Raw genomic sequence first — 17,430 nt, 5'->3', positions numbered from 1 at the left:
AATGGAAACAAAATGAAGAAATTGAACAAATAATATGCTAGAAAGGTATTACATTTCCTTAGATATAGCTCCTTTTAAGTCCAATTTACTAAAACTACCTAAACAATTCAAAAAAGAAAATAAAAAAGAAAAACCATTAACATTGTGTTTTGATTAGGGAATTATCTGATAAGCAGCCTGGTCCTTTCCTAATTAAATGATGAGCATGAGATAAGAAAGTGCCACCTATAGGAAGATTCTAACAACACCAGCATACATCTACATTGATGTTAAAGTATCAGAATAGACTAATCTGAACTCTTGCCTGAGCCAAATTTGAAGAAAAAAGACGTTGTAAATCATCATTTTCCTTTTGCAGCCTTTGTTCACGAGTAGCTTTGCTGGAAAATGGGTTGCCCAACCTTGTTTTTTGATAAAGGATGCTAAGCTGCTTTTCACGCTCCATTACACAGCAAGTTGCCAAAATTGTTTATGAAAGAAAGATACTGCACAAAGCAAAAGTCATTCTACCATATCAATTGCTATTTTGGCATAGACAGAACCATCAAGATAAGGAAAGAAAACACACTCTAGGGACTCTTGCAGGTCTTTCACATCAAGCTCAAGCTCTGTCTGCTTTTTTATCGCTTCCTATTTCTCGTTTCTCTACTGTCTCTTTCTCTATGTTCAATGCTTGAACTTCTTTTGTAAGATCTTTGAGCACCTTCTCCAAGTCCTTGGATTCCTCATGGGCATTCAACACCTCATCATGCATCTTAGCTAATTTTTCAGAAACCTTGCTTCGAGCCTCCTTCACCTGGAAGGAGACAAATAAAGATATAAGGGCACTACCTTGCCTCAAGAGAAAAAAATGAAACAATACAATTTATATCTTGGATAGAGGCTTGAAATTGAATGTCAAGACAATCTAACACACCACTTGATATAACTATGGCCAAGGATTTCCATTTTGTAACATTATTTTTAAAGAAGAAAAGCATATGTCATGCCAATGTTAAACAGTCTAGAGAAATCTTGAAGGAAAAGAAAAAACACAGCATCAAAAAAATCACAGCACAAGCACAAGTCTTCCTACTAGTTGATGCTAAAACACTGCCACTTCCAAGAAAGCCATGAGGGGCTAAAGTAAAAGTCTCCAACACTGAATAAGAATGAGAAATACTATACCTAAATCTTTATACAACACTCATTGTATGGCAACTAGCCATTCACACTTCACGACATTCTACCCTTAACATTGTCAATTTAATGTTTAATTCCTGGATTGCGGTGCTGATTATAAATCCAACAGTTTCCAAAACTAGTCTAGAAACAAGAACCTGATAAAGAATAACATAACTGTCAAACAAATTATTTTTAACATAAGAATTAAGCTCACCCTTCAGTTCGTTGTTTAAAACTCCAATTATCTTGTAATAAATACACACATAAAGGACAAGAAACAACAACTAGTGGAAGAAACCTTATTTTCACCAGCATGCCTATCCTTCGATGCTTCAACTAACAATTTGGTGCACATTTTGCGAGATTCATAAAATCACTACATGAAGAAACCTTATGCATGTCCAAACATCTAACAGCTACTGACCTCCAATAATTTTTGTTGAGCTCATTGGAGTTCCTTATCATAAATAGTATATTCTAGAGATTTTCGCTGCTTGTCAAGCTGCTGATATTTTCTCAGCTCCCTTTTCTCTTCATACCGGTCCTTCAGCCTCTCATCCAAGTACTGAACTACTTGAATTATTTGTTTTCTATTGATCCCTGTTTAACAGAGAATAAAATTATACACACTAAAAAACCATCAACAGAAGAATACCCGCCTCAACTATCCCTTCCTGAATGTTTCCGGAATAATTTTCAAACTTTCACGGCATCCCACACTCGAGACACTCAGAGTCTGTCAACAATGTCAATGATGCTATCTATTAAGTGTCACAAGAAACACAAAGAAAATTTAAACATCAATAGGAAAAGAATATACATAAATTTTAGCAAAATTAAGCACTAACAAAAGGTTCAAGGAATCAAATATTCTTTCATGGCGTCTCTCTTCATGCACTTGAGTGCCACTAATTTCTTTCAATAAATCAAGACACTCAAAGTCTTTCATCAATGTTAATGATGCTATCATTGTCACGAGAAACAAAGGAAATTTTAAAATCAGTAGGAAAATAATATACATAATTTTTTGGAAAATTAAGCAATAACAAAAGGTTCAAAGAATTAAACCTTTCCTTACTGCTCTACATAGTATAGATTGGAGCAAGAGAACCCATCACTTTCCAATAAATTCATAACTTCCATTTTCCTAAAAATTATTACTTTCAATCATTGATCTTCCAGAAACAAAGGAAAAGGCAGTGAGAAATAGAGTGCATAAAAAACATAGATGAACGTGATGTGCTTTCCATCCAAAAAATACTCATCCTTTTTCAGACCAATTGTTCTATGGAGATGCAATTCCTCCTAATCAACCAATTGTGAAAGCATATGCCTAACAAGTGAGAGGGCAAGAAAAAAACACCAAATGAATGCACGCCATATGTAACAATTTCTCTTATAAGGAAAGGTAACATGGATCCAAGGGACATTGTATAAAGCAATTTGCAGTCATATTAAAATAAAATAGCAACAAAGAAGCACCAATCAATTTCTTCCTCTCACAGAATTCTCTCATGACTTGCACACATAACAATATATAAATTTCAATACCAAGCAAACCCAAAAAAGTGTAGCGAACATTTACTATAACAAAGATAGTCAAGCCGGCAACTGAAGACAACATTTCAGGTTCCTTGGTTAATCTATATGATAAAAGACTTCACAAAGAACTACACAAAGAATGAGCACTTTTGAATAAGAAAAGAGTAACCAGGTTCCTTTCATCTTTTAAAGGTCGAGAGGGATGACAAAAATAAAATAAAATTGTATGGCTGCAAATATAAAGCATTACAAGTTTGCCAATTTTATGCATTGATGCAAGGATACAGGCAGAATCCTAGCATTTCTCTATTTTCCCCCTAGTTCTTCCGTAAAGCATTACAAGTTTGTCAATTTTATGCATGGATGCAAGGATAGGGGCAGAATCCTAGATTGTTATCTCAATCGATGGCGGCCATAATTTGACTTATTGAACTTCTCAAATAAAATTAAGCCTCATCAGAGAACAAATAATTCAAAAGAAGTTCTGGAGCGTTGTGGGAGAAGATTTGTAATGATAAATATAAGCTCATATGTTGGAAGAAGAAAAAATGTGAACATAAAAATCAGGATCCTTCTCCTTTTGTAATAAGATCTGGACCATTATTGATCCTCTACACATCAAAAAGAAAAAGGAAGTAGGTTATGAAGTATTACCGGGATGCGATTGTCGGAATTATCAAACATAGTCTCTACCAAAGCATATAAAACTTGATGCCCTGCACCGACCTGTTAAATAACAGCAATCATTAGAATACAACCTTAAAAGGGTGACATCTATCCACACATCAGAAAGAAAAAGGAAGTAGGTTACGAAGTATTACGGAGATGCGATTGTCGGAATTATTAAACGCAATCTCTATGAAAGCAGATAAAACTTGATGCCCTGCACCTACCTGTTAAATAACAACAAACATCATAATACAAACTTAAGAGGGTGACATTGAGAAAATACCTCAATATCATTAATTGTAAATGAGATAGTGCATGATGAAACGTACATGGAGTAGTTGATGTTTATCATTAATTGCGTAGGTTTTGGAAGAGATCACTAAATACAAAACAAATAGCTACTAAAGAAACATACTACAAGCTCATAACAGAATTTTTGTATCAATTAACTCAAATAAAAGTTTATTGAAAAGGACACCAACAAAAAAAAAAAATTAAGGACACGATCACTCACAATGAAAAAAAAAATTCTTGTCAAATCCTTTACCACCAACTGCAGAAAGCACAAGATAGCTCATTTTAAATGGATCAAGCCAAAGTCATTTTCATATTGCAGCCATTTGTCACGGGCAGGTTTGCTGGAAAATTGGGTTGCGCGAACTTGTTTTTGATAGAGGATGCTAAGATGCTTTTCATGCTCCATTATACTACAAGTTGCCAAAAACCGTTTATGAAAGAAAAATATTGCACATAGCAAAAGCCCATCTACCATACCAAAGACAATTTCATATTGCAGCCATTTGTCACGGGCAGCTTTATTGGAAAATTGGGTTGCCTGATAAAGGACGCTAAGATGCTTTTCATGCTCCATTATACTGCAAGTTGCCAAAAACCGTTTATGAAAGAAAGATACTGCACATAGCAAAAGCCCATCTACCACATAAAAGTGCCTTTTCTTGGCATAGACCATCAAGATAAAGAAAGAAAATACACTTCATGGGTGGGTATAAAGGAAAACAAGAAATTTGGAAAAGAAAAGAAACGGAAACGGAAACGGAAACAGAAACTGAAACTTTTTAATGAATAAATCTATCAGCAAACAATTTTTACTGACTTGACATCATGACTGATCCAAGGCCTTATTTATATGTCAGAGGTAATGGCTTTGCAGCTTACCCTAGATAGAATCTGAATGCAATCTAATCTTTGGCATGTTCACTTTAAGTACTGGTCAAGACTAAAACCAATATACTAACACCAAGCAATCTGACAATTCTAAGGGCAGACAGAACAATAGCACCTGGTCCATGTGCAGCAAACAAAAGCATGAACAAACTTTTAAATTATCGGGCTTACATCTTTGTGATACCATTTTCCATTGTAACTTGTTATTCGTATAAGGGAATAATACTGTCAAGATCCTTCAAAGAATCATGTATTTCTCGCAGTAGAATATCAAGATGTTTCATAGCATCATCCTAAAAGCATACCACACTTTAAATAAAAGCATTTAGCATTCTTTATCCCCAAAAAATAATTAGCATTTTTCTCTGTTAGAGTTTGATACCTTAGCTTGGATATATCTAGAAATTCTCTCTTGCAGGTCTTTCACATCAAGCTCAAGCTCTGTCTACTTTTTTATTGCTTCTGTTTTTCGTCTCTCTGCTTCCTCTTTCTCTCTGCTGAATTCTTGAACTTCTTTTGTAAGATCTTTGAGCACCTTCTCCAAGTCTTTGGACTCCTCATAGGCATCCTGTATTTCTCTCTGTAGAATATCGAGTTGCTTCGTAGCATCATCCTCAAAAGCATAACACACTTTAAATAAAAGCATTCATTTAATATTCTCTAACCCTAAAAAATAATTAGCATTTTTCTCCTTGTTAGAATTTGATTCCTTGGCTTGGATATATCCTGAAATTCTCTCTGTCAAGTTTTTTATCGCTTTTGTTTATCGTTTCTCTGCTTCCTCTTTCTCTCTGCTGCCCTTGGACTCCTCCTGAGCATTCAATTTAACACCTCGTTATACATCTTAGCTGATTTGAAGAAATCTTGCTCCGAGCCTCCTCCACATGAGAAGAGGACAAATAAATATACAAGGGCACTACCTTGCCTTGGGAAAAAAAAATGAAACAATACAGTTTTGATCATAGATAAAGTCTTCAAATTGAATATCAAGACAGCCTAACACTCCTTAAACACCTCCTCAAATAACTATGGCCAAAGGATTTCCATTTTGTAACATTATTTTGAAGGCAGAAAAGCATATTTCATGCCAATGATAAACAGCCCAGAGAACCCTTTAAGGAAAAGAAAAACACAGGCAAAAGCAACAATCTTCCAAATAATCGATGCTAAAATACATTGCCATTACCAAGCAAGCCATGAGGAGCTAAAGTAAGTCTCCAACAATCAGTAAGAATGAGAAATACTAGACCTTAAATCTTTCTGCAGAACTCATTGTATGGCAACTAGCCATTCACATCACAGCATTTTGCCGTCAACATTATCAATTTCATGTTTAATTCCTGGATTGCAGTGCTAATCACTCATCCTATAGTTTTCAAAAGTAGTTTAGAAACAAGAGCCTGATAAAGGATACCATAACTGTCGAACATTTTATTTTCCACATAAGAATTAAGATCACCTTGCAGTTCATTGTTCAAAACTCCAAAATTATTTTGTAATAAACACACAAATAAAGGATAAGGAACATCTATAATGACTGGTTTAATTTATTTTCCTCTGTCAGCTACTAGCATGCCTGTCCTTGTAAGTCAACTACTAATCTTGGGCAACATTCTACGAGATTCATAAAAGCACTACATGAATAAACTTTTATGCATGTCCAAGCATCTTACAGGTACTGACCTCAATAATTTTTGTCGAGCATCATGGAGTTCCTTATCATAAATAGTATATTCTAGACATTTTCGCTGCTTGTCAAGCTGCTGATATTTTCTCAACTCTTCTGTCTTCATCCATTTCCTTCAGCCTCTCATCAAAGTACTGAACAACTAGAATTATTTGCTTTATTTCATTCCCTGGTTACCACAAAAAATAAAATTATACACGCTGAAAACATTCTCGAAAGAAAACCCAACTCAATTATCCCTTCCTTACCTGTTGCCTGCATAATTTTTAAACTGTCGCGGGGTCTATGCCACCAATTTATTTGAATACATCAACACACTCAGAGTCTTTCATCAATGTCAATGATGGTATCTATTAAGAATCATGAGAAACAGAAAGGAAATTTAAAAATTAGTAGGAAAAGAATATACATAGTTTTTAGGAAAATTAAGCAATAACAAAAGGTTCAAAGAATCAAACCATTCCTTGCTGCACTACATAGTATGGATTGGAGCGAGAGAACCCACCACTTTCCACTAAATTCATAACTTCAGTTTTCCTAAAAATGATTAGACTTTATATCATTGATCTTCTAGAAACAAAGCAAAAGGCAATGAGAAATAGAGTGCATAAAGAACATAGATTCTTTTCTATGGAGAAGCAATTGTTCTACAGAGATGCAATTCCTCCTTATCAACCTATTGATAGGTGAAAACATGCTTAACAAATGAGAGGACAAGAAGAAAACGACAGTTGAACGCACACTATATGCAACAATATCTTTATGAGGAAAAAGTAAAATGGATCTAGGGGACATTACATAAAGCATTTTGCAGTCATGTTAAAATAACATAGCATCATGGAACCACCAATCAAATTTTTACTCTTAATGAATTCTCTCATGACTCTCACACGCAACAATATAGCCATCCATTTACTATAAAAAAATAGCCATGCTAGCAACTTGCTATTTGAGGTGGCCATCAACAGTGAAGATGGTCCTGCTTGGTTGATATGGACATTGAACAACTGAAATAGAGACTTCCAACCCAACCCAACCCATTTAGGAAGCCAGAAGATTGAGGACTAGGCATGATAGCAGTTAAGTTGAAGCGACCCGCCGAGATCGATAAAGTTGAAGATTCCAAGAGGTAGTAATTGAAGACAACAACCTAATACAAAAATTAACCAAATTGGTTGATCTCTGTGATAAAAATATTCACAAAGAACAACACATAGATTGAGCACTTTAGAATAAGAAAAGAGTAATCAGGTTTCCTTTCATCTTCTAAGGTCGGGAGGGATGAAGAAAATATAGAAAATAATTGTATGGCTGCAAATATAAAGCACTTCTCTGTTTCCCCCTCTAGTTCTTCCGTAAAGCATTACAACGTTTCCAATTTCATGCATGGATTAAAGGATAGTGGCAGAATCCTAGATTGTTATACCAATGAATTCGTGGCCAAAGTTTGACTTTCTGAACTACTCAAATAAAATTATGCCTCGTGACAGAACAACTAATTCAAAAGAAATTCTGGAGCATTGTGGGAGAAGATTTGTAAAGATAAAGATAAGCTTATATGTTAGAAGAAGAAAAAAACGATTATAAAAATCAGGATCCTTCTCTTTTCATAATAAGATGTGGACCATTATTTACACTTCATACCTCAGAAAAAGAAAAGGAAGTGGGTTATGAAGTATTACCGGGATGTGATTGTTGGAATTATCAACACAATCTCAACGAAAGCAAATAAAACTTGATGTCCTGCACCTCCCTGTTAAATAATAGCAATCATTAGAATACAAACTTACAAGGGTGACATTGAGAAAATACCTCAATCTCATAGATTGGAAATGAGATAGTGTATGATGAAACATACATCGAGTAGTTGATGCCTGTCATAATTGCATAGGTTGTGGAAGAGATCACTCAATACAAAACGAATGGCTACTAAAGAAACGTACTGTATGCCCATAACAGAATTTTGATATCAATTAACTCCAATAAAAGTTTATTGAAAACGACCACCAAAAACAAATCAAGGACGTGATCACTCACAATGAAAAAAAAATATATTCTTGTCAGGTCCGTTATCTCCAACTGCAGAACACACTTGTAAGAGAAAGCACAAGGTAGCCCACTTTAAATTGATCAAGCCAAAGTCAAATAAATTGACGAAACAAAGAAAGCACAAAAGAAAATTAATAAATAACCAAGATCCAATCAGTTCCTGAAAACTAGGAACTGCAACAAAGAAATGCATCCCCCATCCCCGTCTTGATCCTCGCTCCCCCACTTTTAACTCCCATAAGGTGCTCTTTTCAACCTCCCAACATCTTTAACATATAACTATCTATACAGTGTTAACATTTCCAGACTTTCATGATTTCAAAAGGATTCCACACAAACACATGCATGATGACAAAGTGATGATATAATATTAAATGACCATACTTTTAATAAATGACAGATTTATGGAACTACCATGCTTTCTCAGCATGAATCTCGGTGCACTAGATTACTAGATGGACAATTTCTTGCAGAAGATGCAGGAATTATACATTTCATGGGATTTAGTTTCTGATCTAGTTACATTTCTCCAATAGTTTCTGATGACTGTGTACACTCTTCACTTCTTTAAATATGTAAGATATGGATCTTGAGCAATGGTCCAAACATTTGGTCTCTCTGCTTGGTTATAGGTCAGACATTGACGAATCAAATCATGTAATCCATCAGATGCACGTACAAAAATCATCATCCACTGTTGCTGTGAGAATAAGACCTAAGAAAATATGCTGTGAAAACTACCAAACTCAAATCAAACTCACCTTCGCCTCATTTAAGATAGTAGGCTTTGTAAGGAATTTAACCCTGCAAGCTTTTATAATTGTGTCTTCGCATAGTATTCGTTCTTGAGTTTGGTCATGCCCAAAAGGGTGTCTGCCGAAGAGCATTTGGTAAAACAGAACTCTAGCTGACTAGACATCAACCTGCATCCCAAGAAAAGGCATTTTAAAGAAGGTTAAATAGATGAAGCTTAAGCAGTCAATTATATACGGTGATAACCAACTCTTTGGAATTCTCATGGAGGTCTAAATAAACTCAATCACGAACAGCAGGTGAGCAACGAGTCAAAGGACCATGAATCCTAAAAAAATAGGGACATTCTCATTTTAGTAAATGCATTTTATTCTCTTGGCTATGGCTATGACTAAATGTCCTTGATGGGGAGAAATATACCTTCGATGATATTAAAGGGGTCTTGCTGAGCTCAAAGCATTCTGGTGGCAAATACCTAAAATTACAAAAGAAGAAAACGGAATCAGAATTTTGCCCATATAGCTAAACTAGAGATGATTTAGTACGAAATAATTGTCTAGGAAATTACTGCAAGTGCATTTAGATCAAACATTTACAACATCCAAAATCACAGATGACAAACTTCAGTGTTACTTGCCAATAAGTTCCAGCTCCCTGAGACGTAAGTTCCATTCCCTGGGATCTAACATCTTCCTCCACTATCTTGCTAAGACCAAAATCAGTAACTTTTGCGATACTGAATTCATCAAAAAGAACAGTCCCAGGCTTCAGATCATAAAGAATAATCTTTTCTGCTCTCTTATTCAAGCATACAAGGCCTTGAAATATCTGGACAATAATGATCCTTGCTTCTCTTTCAAGTAATACAGGAGTAGCTATAAGAACAGCATCAAGATCTTTAACTGAGAGTAGAAAATGGGTACATGAAAAGAAAAACAACCTGAGTGTTAGAGGTTTCCATGATCCAAATGTTTAGATGTCGTAATAGATTAGGTCTTCACTCTACTATCTATAAGCAAACTGATAGTTGTCGAGTTTAATGTCATACCACTACAGTACTCTAAGATAGTGCAGAATGTATTCTGGTCAACTTCAAAAATGTCCCAGAGCCGAACAATGTGATTATACACCAAGGTCTTGTGAATATTGTACTCTCGCGTGCGTGCTGGATGTAACTTTGTTTCTTATCCTCACTCCATTAACATTCAGACCATGTAACTTACATGCAACATACCTATGCTCCACCAAATCATAAGCCTCCCGGAAATTTCTCATTTCAAATCACTGCAAAAGTACATGCTTTGGCAACAGAATCATGTATACTCTTGACATGGTAAATATGAATTTTCATCAAACAAGCAAAGGTTAATGTTTCTATTATCAAATGAATACTTGCCGAAGTTCTGACTTTGTAAACCTCACTAAATCCTCCTTTCCCAAGAAGGGTTAAAAGGGCATATCGGTGATTTAAAATCTGAAAATTATTTTTCTGGAGTTTGAGGCCACGACACATCAGTGCAACATCAGTCTATCACCTCTAGTGCAACAGGTGGCAATAATAAATGATAATAAACTATTTTCTTCCAAAAAGTCACGCACCTGAGTTAGCAACGAATATACATAAACTTTTGGGGCAATATATTACCATACACCCATCAGCATACAGGCATGCATGACAGCAAGCAAGAGGCCTGTCAGAAAGCATATCAGAAATATGGCAGTAACTTGGAATGCCACAAAAGATTCAGATAGTTACTCATAGCCAAAGACATATGCCAAATAATTCTTAAATAATGATGTTTTAATTACTTATTTGCAGATTGTCCATGTACTAGACTATGTTGTATTATTATCTACCATGTTAGGTGTATGCATTAGTTTATTGCAATAGACGACAAAAACCTAATGTGAGGCACTTTCAACTAAAATTATAGCTTAGGTAGTAATATGTGGAAAATTTTAGTTGATGAGATACCCTTACATTTTAGCATAGCACATGTTAAATCATAGCAGCGTCCTGAAAGCAAAGCACATGCTAAATAAAAGCATTCAACATTCATCCCCAAAAAATAATTAGCATTTTTCTCTTTGTTAGAGTTTGATACCTTTGCTTGGCTATGTCCTGAAATTCTCTCTAGCAGGTCTTTCACATCAAGCTCAAGCTCTGTCTGCTTTTTTATCGCTTATGTTTGTCATTTCTTTGCTTCCTCTTTCTCTCTGCTCAATGCTTGAACTTCTTTCATAAGATCTTTGAGCACCTTCTCCAAGTCCTTGGACTCCTCATAGGCATTCAATTCAACACCTCATTATACATCTTTACTGATTTTAAGAAATCTTACTCCGAGCCTCCTCCACATGAGAAAAGGACAGAAATATATAAGGGCTACCTTGCTTCGGGAAATAAAATGAAACAATACAGTTTAGATCCTGGATAAAGAGTCTTCAAATTGAATGTCAAGATAATCTAACACTGCTTAAACACCTCCTCGGATATCTATGGCCAAGGAATTCCATTTTGTAACATTATGTTTAAGGCAGAAAAGCATATTTCACGTCAATGATAAATAGTTCAGAGAAATCTTAAAGGAAAAGAAAAACATAGCATTAAAAAAAAATTCACAGGCACAAGTAGCAATCTTCCTATTAGTCGATGTTAAAATACACTGCCATGCATTTCCAAGCAAGCCATGAGGGGCTAAAGTAATAGTCAAAGAACAATGCTAAAATACTACTTCTGCATTGCCAACCACTCTATCTTCTATTGTTATTCCTACTGGTTATTCACAGGCAGTCAAAGAACAATTCTGGCAGCAGGCCATACAAGAGGAACTGTGCTCTTGAGACTAACAAGACTTGGGACGTGGTGGATTGTCCTGCAGGTGTGTCTCCACTTGGATGTAAGTGGGTCTATTCGATTAAGGTTAAGTCTGATGGTAGTTTGGATATGTAGCTTTTTAGAGGGAAAGTTAAGGGGACCCTAGAACAAAAGCTCTTAAGTGCATTGTTTGCATGGATAGCAATACAAGAGATAAATTTGACTATTGACACTCATCAAAAAGGGAATAATCCTTCAGTCCAGATATTTAAAATACTCATCACACAACAAATGAATAAGATTATATTTAAAACAAATTAATAAATCACAATGAAAAACAACCTGAAACGGGTTGCGGTGTATGGGATTGCGCTATCCAAGTTTTGGATAAGGAAATCCTTACACACCAAACATACACGCTCTGACAATTTTAGAATTGGAGCAACAAGAAGCAACCCAAGCCATGGAACACCAGGTGGCTGCGACAGAAAAAAGTCACAAAAGGTACCGAAAACCTGAGAAAGGAAGCTACAAAAAAGAGTTGAGCTTTATAAAACTACAAAAATCAAACTCACAACAACAAATAAGAGCAAATGACAAGCGCTCTTAATGGGATAAGAAAGAATAATAGGAACCTGGAAGTTAACAATAAACAAATGACAGCAATTGGAATCCAAGTAGAGCTAACCACTAAGAAAAAGAGAGAGTATGAATGCAAAACAATGGAAAAAAGAGATAGGATAACATAAGAACTTCTCTGCAAGTCTCCTAATCAGACTCAAATAGACACAACCCAAAAAATCCAAAAAGTCAAACCCCATCTGCCCATTATGGGAAAGATTACCATTAGGGCAGAATGCATGATTGCCTTAGCTAACGTGCTGCTCAACCTGAATTCAATTAACTTAACATGGCAAGGATGTACTGAATAGCAATAAATAAAAAAGCAAATCAAACCAAACCAAGCTGAGAATCAGTCATCACCAAACCTAACTAAATAAAAACCATACCTATAACCCCCAAACAGAGATGATGGATTGGGTAACCCAAAACAAATCCAGCCTCAAGTAGGATCAACACCTTCCCAACACAAAAACACCTTGTATAACCTGCAAACATCCTGCACAACTTGCCAACTTGGAGCACCTTTCATGGGCAACAATTCCAATGCATCAATAAAGCGAAAAGGACCGACGAATCAGAGCCAAAAGCCTTCGAGATCAGCACCAAATCCCCCAAAAACAGCAAGCCAAAACCCAGACAAAAAAGAAGAAAAAGAAGGCTGATAAGTCACGCCATCATTGCGAGGCAAATAGAGACACAAAAGCAATCCCACCTTACCCTAACAGCTCAGTTCTTGGTGGCTTCGATGGAGAAAGAGAAGAGTGCACGAAAACCAGGAGAGAGAGACACAAAAAATTCACATAAACAAAGGAGAAGATGAGCTTAACCCAATAGCTAGCAGCCCCAATCCTAGCCCCAGCAAATGAAACCCAAACCAAAAAACATAATGCCCTATGCTGAATGAAGGGAAATTAACACAAGAAAAAAAAAAGCATGCTCCTAGCCCAAGCCCACCAACATAAGCTGAATAGAAGGGCGGAAAGCCAGCCAAAAAGAAATGAGCAAGAGGTAAAAAAGCCAGCCAAGAAGCACTTTGCACTGTTCCATTGAATAGGAAGTTGTCTCTTGATATACAGTGGATTCACCAATCCTTTTAGTTTTTTTGTTATTTCCTCAACGCATCATGCATGTTATACAATCCAAAACTTGCAGACTGGATTATCTAATTTGGTGGTCTTTTTTATCAATATCTTTTATCTCTACTTTTATCACTCACAAAGAACACCAAGAGAGATCATTCAAGCACATTCAGGACAAGCTTAAAAAGATGTGAGTATACCCGATAACACCCACACTACTAAGTCTTAAGGAATCTTGGTGAACTTTAATCCTGGCTTGTCTCTATTCTTTTGAAACAGATATCAGCAGATCCGATATGATTTTGGTTCTCTGCATCAAGAAGAAAACGAGCATTAGATATGGTCACAAATCTGCTAATGAAAAACTTGTTACACTGCTGAATGAGTGGATACCCTGCCTATTGTTGGTTGCACAATGAAGAGAACTAAGCAAGCAGGTTAAATGCCTGAAAAAAAAAATGCCAGTATCAAGATTCCACCTAAAGCCATATGCAAATGCTATTAACTGACAAGTTTAAATCAAGTAAATCAACAGGCCCAGAACTCTTCACCGATGACATGCAAGAATGCATGCCTTAAATGTCATTGCCTTCAAGCTAAAACATTGTTAAATGTTTTGTTCTTTCCAAGTTTCATCAACTCTATAAGCTTCCTGCACCATTTATACATTTCTTTATTGGGAGGCCATATTTAATCTCCTCCTCAACATTACATTTCTCACTTTAGAATATCCAATTATTAGTAAGGGTGCAAAATAAGAGACACCAACAACTGAACCCATTTGCTAAGTATTCTCCTCCTCAACATTACATTTCCCACTTTAGAATATCCAATTCTTAGTAAGGGTGCAAAATAAGAGACACCAACAACACTATATTTCCCACTTCCGGCACGACATTACCTGCTTTACATACATCCTGAAATTACAGAATCATCCACCTTCTATAAAAGAGATTAAAGAACAGCACACCATTAGCGGAGTTTTCTTACGGTTAGAGACAGAAAAAAATTAATTTAAATTAAAAAAATTAAAAAATTAGTTTTCTTACTTTTTTAAACAGGAAATTAAAAAAAAAAAACAGTTTCCAGGATTAAAAAATAAATGCTTAAAAAAACTAACTACTAACTAGGGTTTCAACTTCCAGAAATTTACGGAACATACAAAAATCGAAGTCTCAAACCCCAAGTTCTAAGTAACAAATACAGGCACTAAAACCACGGCGTAGCGGAGCAAGATTAGCAAGAAAACTTACGAAATTGTCACTCCATCGACTAGAAAGGGGCTTGGCTTGAAGAAGATGAGGAGTAGTGGAGGACTGGGTTTGAGCGGGCGAGTTAATGGTTTAGGGGTTGGGTGGGTGCGCAGGTTAAGGCCGTTGAGTATAGTGCTCCAGCGGTGTGTTTTAGCGCTGGGCTTGCGGTGTGTCTCTATCAGATGCTTTGACATGTTTTCCTCTTCCACTAGGTTCTCGTACTGCACTACTTAAGAGTTGGCCTCAAGTTTCTTGACCGCTGTGCGCTGCATAATATGATCCAAGAAATCCTGCCTCTTCGCTCCATACTTGTACTTTGTCTTTGTCTCCACCGTGGAACTCCATTGTTGATACAGAATTTAACAGGCAAAGAAAAGAGGAACTTGAAAGATCAAGGAATTCTTTTTTCGTGTACTGTAAATCAAAATCAATGAAGTGGAAGCGTAACAGACGGGGGTTGTTTTTTAACGTAAGGATTGTGATGTCGATTTGATATTTCTAGGCTGTTAACGGATAGTTTTTTTTCTTTTTTCTCAAGTACTAATGGGATCCCCATGGATCTATCAGGAATACCCATATTATTATAATATGTGATAAAAATATTTTCATTTTAATACAAATAGGTCCTCTTTTTATGTCACTCTTTTATGTCATTCTGAATAAAAACGTTTTTCTCATAGTTATTAAATTTAATTCAAGATTCATATCACAGTTGACGGATAAACTCATAAATTATAATAAACAATCTAAATTTATCCTAAAATAATATTATTTAAAAAAATAATTGAAAATAAAAATTTTTAAAATTTATAATATTAGGTTTCATCTTAGTTTGACTAGTCAATGTCCATTCAAATTTAAAAGAAAGCCCACGTATATTAGGTTTTGAGCTATTCTTCTAACCATGTCAAGTTCAATAATTATAATTTTGAGTGAGGGTTACTTGGGTAATGTCTAAAAAATAGAGAATCCACATAAAGTCAAATAAATTGATGAAACAAAGAAGGCTCAAAAGAAAAATTAATAAATAACCAAGATCCAATTAGTTCCTTCAAACAGAACTCCAACTGACCAGACATCAATCTGCATCCCAAGAAAGGGCATTTTAAATAAGGTTAAATAGATGAAGCTTAAGCAATCAATTTTATTATGTGATAACCAACTCTTTGAAATTCTCATGGAGGTCTAAATAGACTCAATCACTGAATAGCAGATGAGCAACGAGTAAAAGCACCATGAATCCTAAAAAAATAGGGACATTCTCGTTTCAGTAAATGCATTTTATTCTCTTGGCTATGGCTATGGCTATGACTAAATGTCCTTGATGGGGAGAAATATACCTTCAATGATATTAAAGGGGTCTTGCTAGCTCAAAGCATTCTGGTGGCAAATACCTAAAATTACAAAAGAAGAAAACGGAATCAGAATTTTGCCCATATAGCTAAACTAGAGAAGATTTATCAAGAGAGTGGGAAATAATTGTCTAGGAACTTACTGTAAGTGCATTTATTTCTTGAAGCAAAAGATCAAACATTTACAACATCCAAAATCACAGATGACAAACTTCAGTGTTACTTGCCAATAAGTTCCAGCTCCCTGAGATGTAAGTTTCATTCCCTGGGATCCAACATCTCCCTACACTATCTTGCTAAGACCAAAGTCAGTAACTTTTACAATACCGAATGCATAAAAAAAAAAAAAAACATTCACGGGCTTTAGATCATAATGGATAATCTTTTGTGCTCTCTTATTCAAGTATACAAGGCCTTGAAATATCTGGACAATAATGATCCTAGCTTCTCTTTCAGGTAATACAAGAGTAGCTTTAAGAACAACATCAAGATCTTTACCTGAGAGTAAAAAATGGGTAGATGAAAAGAAAAAAACCTGAGTGTTAGAGGCATATTCCATAATCCAAATGTTTGGATGCCCTAATAGATTGGGTCTTCACTCTACTGCACATCTATAAACAGACTAAAAGTTATCAACATACTACTGTGTTCTGGTAAATTTCAAAAATGTCCCAAAACCCAACAATGTGATTATGCACCAAGCTTCCTTGAATCGACAAGGAAAGTAAAAGTGTTGATATCCACAAGAGCAAGGAAACACGTGAAATTGCAAAAAAATAACCCAACAACATGAGACAGAAACCAAATTAATACTTTCCCACCAACAACAAACAAAGAAATCAAACTATTTGCATTGAAAATATTAATCATCGAAAACCAATTACACATCAAAGTTTTATTTTATTCTATTTTATTTTTTGAAAAAAGATTGGACTTTTTCAAAGTATCAATGACATTGCCCACACAATATTCATGAAAAAAATCTTCAAGCATTCAGACAATCCACAACGAGAACACTAATTATCTAAAACAATAAAAAATCAAATAAAAATAAAGAAAGAATCAAATTATACATTCAAAACCCAAAAAACATATAAAAAATAATGTTAAGATATCAAGATTTGACACGAAATTGAATTCATGAAAACAAACTAAAAACCACAAAAATCTATCTCGGCATATTAAAAAAATCTCATCAAATGAAAAAATCAAAGTTTAAAAAAGATAATAAGAATCAAGATTAACATAAAAATAACCC

The 17,430-nt window shown here is 35.2% G+C and overlaps 1 pseudogene; it reads right to left on the bottom strand.

The window, feature by feature from the left end:
• Window positions 1-344: 344 nt before the first annotated feature.
• On the bottom strand, window positions 345-15,386 carry LOC133671551 (serine/threonine-protein kinase TOUSLED-like; annotated as a pseudogene).
• Window positions 15,387-17,430: the final 2,044 nt, after the last annotated feature.

This window comes from Populus nigra, chromosome 13 (assembly GCF_951802175.1).
Source record: "Populus nigra chromosome 13, ddPopNigr1.1, whole genome shotgun sequence".
In the NCBI taxonomy this organism is placed as follows: Eukaryota; Viridiplantae; Streptophyta; class Magnoliopsida; order Malpighiales; family Salicaceae; genus Populus; species Populus nigra.
Note: the sequence above shows the minus strand (reverse complement) of the source record. Positions and strands in the feature narration are given on the sequence as shown.